Consider the following 6,269-nt stretch of genomic DNA (forward strand, 5'->3'; position numbering starts at 1 on the left):
TACAGGGGCGGAAAAATCTATTATAAATTCTAAGGTGATAAGGGGTATATCGAACCGGAACATAGCACGTGCAACAGCAGACGGTGAAGGCTTGGGAATCAGGGGGATAAACGGTGAAGTGACAGAGTGTGAGAAATTAATACGTGCAAAAGTGGAGTACAGGAATCAGGCGTGTAAAGTGAGGATCGCGTGTATGCTATTACCGGGACACGTAGAATACGAAGGTATTCTAGGGATGGATGTAATTGGGGAGATCTATAAGGTCATAGATAGTATGAGAGTATCCATGGAGGAGAAAACACGTGGTTGTAGCGCGTATATAGATGTACACGATGAATTGACGAGCGATTCAAATATAGTAATTAAAGGGTTAGAAGGTTTAAGTTCGGAAGAGAAGAAAAAGGTGCATGACATATTCAGAAAACACCCAGGTTGCTTCGCCGAACGCGTCGAGGAATTAACGGGTATGATAGGCGAGTCCCACAAACCGATCGTTGATCAGGACAGACCGGTAAACGTGCGGCAATATCGCATTCCCGAATGCCACTTGCCTAAGTTGAGAGAACTGACTGATGCGTACCTAAAAGCGGGGATAATCGAAGAAAGTTCGTCCGCGTGGAATTCCCCAATCCACGTCGTAGAAAAGGAAAATGGGGAGATCAGGATGACGCTCGACCTGAGGCGCGTGAATGAGGTCACTACAACCCAGGAATTCCCTATAGCCAGAGTAGACGAGATACTAAGTAAGTTTCATGGGAGCAAGTACTTCTCAGTCCTAGATTTAAAATCTGGCTATTTTCAGATAAGCTTAGATAAATCTGTTAGGCATGTTTTTGCATTTTCGACTCCCTGGGGTAAATTTCAAATGTGCCGTCTCCCGCAAGGCGCGAAGAATAGCGGGAGGTTCTTCCAGGCGGTAATGTCTAAAGTGTTAGCCCGTTTTGTTGGCATAAATTGCTATGTATTCCAGGACGATATAGTACTTTTCTCTAAATCACTCCACGATCACATATCTCTCCTGGATGAGGTGATAGGGACATTGGACAAAACGAACTTGAAATTACATCCCACAAAAAGTTCTTTTATTGTCAGGCAAGTTAAATATCTAGGCCACGTTATAAGTCAGGAAGGGATACTCCCGGATGTCGACAATATGAAGGCGATACTCGAATTGGAACCCCCTTGTAGTGTGAAAGGAGTGCGAAGTTTTCTCGGGATGGTGGGATTTTTTAGGAGCTTTGTACCTAAGTTCTCAGATCTTGCGCTCCCGCTAACTAAATTAACTAAGAAAAATGCAAGGTTTGCGTGGGATGCCGACTGTCAAGATAGTTTTGAAAAATTTAAAAGCATACTATCGAAACCCCCATTATTGAAACACCCAGATTTTGGGTCCCCCTTTCATTTATATTCTGATGCGTCGGACTATTGTGCAGGCGCAGTGTTAGGACAGAGGGAGGATGGTGAATTCTATCCGGTGGGATATTTCAGCCGAAAATTCGTAGGTGCCGAGAAAAATTACTCAACAATCGAAAAAGAATGTTTGGCCATAATATTATCGCTGCGTCACTTCAGGCCGTTAATTCTTGGATACAGAGTCGAGCTGCACACAGATCACAAGCCTTTGATCTTCATCGGCAATATGAGAAACCATAACAAAAGGATCATGAGGTGGTCAACAGAGATCGCTGATTATGATGTAAGGATAAACCACGTAAAAGGAAAACGTAATGAAGTTGCGGATTTACTATCACGGCCAGATTATGGTAATAAGAAGTTAGAGAAAGATGTGAGCAGTAACGTCATTGATAATAAGGAACTATGGCGGCAGGTAGTGGAATCGCAAGAGAGAGATGACTTCCTAATGAAGTTACGTAACAATTGTAAAAGAACTGACAATCAAGGGGTTACAAGTGGTGTTCAACAGCCTGAATTCCAACTTGACGGTGAGGTTGTTATGAATGTAAAACCAGGAAGAATGGGGCTTAGGAGGTGGGCCCGTGTGTGTGTAGGGAGAGATATGATTGATCGTGTGATATGGTCCTTCCATAGCTCTACCCTGTCTGGCCACCTTGGGGTCGAGAAAACATGTAATATAATCGATAGATATTACTATATAAAAAATTTAAAAAATCATGTCAAGCGTGTAATCAGGGGCTGCAAAACCTGCCAGCAGCATAATTTACACAGAGGCCGAGCCCCATTTCAAGAAACTGAGACCGCTGATTTTCCCCTCCAGAAAGTGGCTACAGACATCATAGGCCCACTTCAGACATCCCAGAAAGGGAATAGATTCATATTAACCATAGTCGATATTTACACCCGCTATGCTGAAGCAATCCCCATCTCTAATCAGTCTGCTCAGGAGATTGCTGATAAAATTTTTGACCATATTATATGTCGGTATGGTTGCCCCAACGTCATTATATCTGACAGAGGGGCAAATTTTACTTCTGGTTTGTTCCAGGGAGTATGTAATGAATTAACAATTAAACATAATGTTACGACCGCTTATCGCCCGTCCTCAAATTCCGTATGCGAACGTTTTAATAAAACCATATGTGGTATTATTGCCCGGATATCAAAGGGCGACAATCGTAATTGGGACAGTTTCATTCACCCTGCTGCGTTCGCTTACAACAACTCAACCCATTCAGCGACTAATGAATCTCCAGCCTTTCTCCTGTATGGGTTTGACCCTCGTTTTCCTAGCGCGTTCCCAGAAGAAAATGTTGGGGATGTAGAACGCCAAGAAAGAGGTCCTGAATTTGTAGATAAGTTGAATGTGTTAAGGAGAACTGCTTACGAATTGGGGAGAAAGCGGAACCGAAAAAACAGAATAAGAGAAAACGACGGCAAAAGAATTAGTGTGTGGAAAGAAGGTCAGAAGGTGTGGTTGCTTCGAAAGGGTAAGCAGAGAGGTACGGGAAAATTTTCCCCAAAATATTTAGGGCCGTATAGGATTATTCGTGTGTTAGGCCCTGTAACAGTTGAACTTGGTAGTAATCGTATAAAGGAAAAATTGGTGGTGCATACCGACCGCCTAAAACTATGCTACTCCCCAGTATATAAAGAAAGTAAGAGAATAGCTCCTCGACATCGCGAAATGCGGGAAGCACCAGTCGAGGAAGAGGAATTGGAAGTTGGGGATCCATATGAATACCTGAGGATGGGGACACCCAACAGAGAACCAAGATCAGGTGTAGGAAACCACCAATCGAGAGAACAGGAGGGTAATAACGAGAAAAAAATTGTTAATAGTAATAAAGATGTGATAAGTCAACACCCGTATAATCTTCGTGGGTGTAAAATAGATTACCGTAAGTTGCATTACGGAGTTTGATTCTTAAGGGGGGGCATATGTGGCGATACGCCATATTGTTGTATATATATATGTAGCGTTAAGCCTAGTATTAAGTTTCGTTAATCCTTTGTTCTATGTCTGTTCTTCGAATTCTCTGGCGGTCTTTCCTTCCGGCTGGTGAGAACGAAATTTCATAGAATAACACCGGAAACAGGGTGTGAAACAAAGGCCCTGAGGCAAGTCAGGGAGCGTGGGTGAGGCATTCCGAAGCTAGCGTCGAGAAGAAGCGGACGAAAAAGAAAGTGGTCGTCGTCACGGATCGAGACAAAGTGCCGAGGTCGTCTACAGAAAAAGAACTGACATAGACGAAAACAAGAAGAACTGAGAGTTTAGCGATATAGACTCTTTCATTTGATCGGAGCGATTGAAAAGGACAACTACAAGTGACTGCGATAGAAGTCCCCATTTCGTCAAGAGTGAAGACCAGACAAGAAAGAAACACTGGGTACCCAGCATTTTTTTCTTCTATTCTTACCCTTTTGTTCTTCCCTCTCCTATTTTCTTTTAGATTATAAGCTAGTTTAAGATAGTTTAAGTTAACCCGTATTACCTCTGTGAGAGCTACAAACAAAGACCATTGTCGCGTAAACGCATCAATCCCCTTTGTATGTACACAGTTTTACCGCACTGACTAGATACAGTCGTATATATCAGCAGGCTCGCTTTCCACCTGCTGCTCGGGATCCAACCCGAAGTATATACGTCTCAATGACTTGGACCACGCCAAATAATAATAAAGGCTGCCAAGCGTTGGATGAATCTCCCGCTGCGTGCTAGCGCCGAAATTTCGTCCATTTTTTTCGTTCGCCCTCATGTACACCACAATAAAGGAAACATCACTAGATGCAGTACCCTTTCCGACATATGCGAGGTCACACACGGCGTCCACCTCCTCTCCTCTAGAGACCCCAAGGTGAAATCCATTGCACTAAACTTCCTGCATAGCGTCGTCCGCAAGAGAATCCGACCGGAAACCCTCAGAGGAAGACCTCTGCACCTACCTACACAGAGTCCATGGACAACAACTTTGGCTATGACCCTACTGACATCACCTCCACGTGGACACGGTCTGCGTAAAGCCTCCCGAAGGCTGCAGAAAACAATGGACATCTCTTGGGTCAAGCTCGACGATACCATCATGATTTCCTCAAACGGCCTCCCCATACCGAGACACGCCGCCTCCAAGATTCCTACCAACCTGGCAAAGAAGTCACTTCTGAACAATTTTTTGAGGAAACCAGACCAAGGCAAAGCCTACAAACTTACCGCTCAGCACCCTGCCAGTAATCACTTTCTAAGGGACGGTAAGTACACTGCGTTTGCCGACTGGCGGTTTATCCACAGAGCTCGGCTCAGTGTGGTCCCCCTACACGGCCTTCGTCGCTTCGGTAATCTGTCTTCAAAATGCTGCAGATGTGGTTACCCAAAGGAGACTTTGGCCCACGTCCTTAATCACTGCCGGAAAAATCTCCACCTGGCCATCAAGCGACACAACGCAGTCCTGAGAAGGCTCTACCGCGCCGTCAACGATCCTAACATCACTATCAGATGCAACCAATGCGTCCCCGGCTTCGAAGACAACTGCCGCCCAGACCTCGTTGCTATAAACGAAGTCACGAAGTCGGCCACCATCATTGACGTGGCCATTCCATTCGAGAATGGTGACGATGCCTTCAACCAGGTTAGACCCTTAAAAACAAGCAAGTATGCCGCCCTCACCCAATTTCACAGGTCTCAAGGCTACGATACATTCTGCGACGCCTTAGTCGTTGGCTCCCTGGGGGGATACGACCCCAGCAACATCGCCGTCCTCCAGCGCCTAGGCATAGAAAGAAACTACTCGAAAACCATGGCCAAGCTGATGGTAAGCAATAGTATTCGCTGGAGCCGCTACATCTACCTCCGCCACCTTGGTTTCGAGCCACGAGCTGCACACCAGTTCCTCGACCACCGCGTTCTTATCAGCTTGATATCTGATAGGGCCCCCATCGGGGGCCTTCAAATATCATCTGATTTTTGAAAATAGGCTGGGAACGGGGGCTTGCTCCCTCCCGGCCACGGGTTGCCCGAGTATTGCACTACATCTCGGGAAAGCCCACCCCTTTTGGGGTAAATAAATAAGAAAAATTAGAAACAGACACAAATTAAGAAGAGAAACAATTATTTCTCAACTTAATTTTTGTCAAGCTGATAAGAACAGAGTTGAAATATTTTTATGAAAAATATTTTTACACTCCCTGTATTTTATTTGATGTGGCAGAATCGAACAAATAATACTACATGGCGACAAGTAGTCACTGTGCAGCGAATAAGAAGTAAACATTAAACAACGAGGAAGCAGAAAAATTATTTCCCAAAAATTCGAAAAAACCAATTTTTTCCGAGAATTTCCATATGCAAAAAATCGAAGACTGGAATCGGCTGTTTTCGTACAATACATACACACGCTTGGAACTTTTTCGGAAGGGGGAAACAATTATATACTCGAACTTGCGTCAGTATCACGATTACGCACCGGGACGAATGCCGGGGGCGTTTTCCTCCCTCTGGCTACTGATGGTCGAAAGGATTATTTGGCACCTATCTACACTTTTAAATGCGCTATCCAGTTACTTCCTGAAGCTTTTATCATCTCACTATTATCCTCCTGACGTGATTTTCTGCGCAAAAACTGCTCCGTACGAAATGACGTCACAATTGAGGACATAGGAAATGAAAAAGACGTCTCCACACTTGGCGCGTCGGCACTTTTGATCTGTTTTTTATCGCTTCTCGGCCTTATTGGCTAAGATCAAGCCTTGTTTGTGTGTATCTGTTTTGGTGTTTTTGGGTGTTTTCGAGCACCCAAGTCTTCGCTTCTCGTCTAAGCTTCTTAGGTTGTGTTGTAACCTAGGAAGCGCCTTTTTGT

General features: G+C 44.6%; 1 non-coding gene across 1 annotated transcript; it reads left to right on the forward strand.

Moving 5' to 3' along the window:
* Positions 1-5,271: 5,271 nt before the first annotated feature.
* LOC136979827 (U2 spliceosomal RNA) lies at positions 5,272-5,465 on the forward strand. The gene has a single exon (XR_010881451.1). It is a non-coding gene; the product is annotated as a U2 spliceosomal RNA (small nuclear RNA).
* The last annotated feature ends 804 nt before the right edge of the window (positions 5,466-6,269 follow it).

This window comes from Centruroides vittatus, unplaced genomic scaffold (assembly GCF_030686945.1).
Source record: "Centruroides vittatus isolate TY-2023 unplaced genomic scaffold, ASM3068694v2 contig_645, whole genome shotgun sequence".
In the NCBI taxonomy this organism is placed as follows: domain Eukaryota; kingdom Metazoa; phylum Arthropoda; class Arachnida; order Scorpiones; family Buthidae; genus Centruroides; species Centruroides vittatus.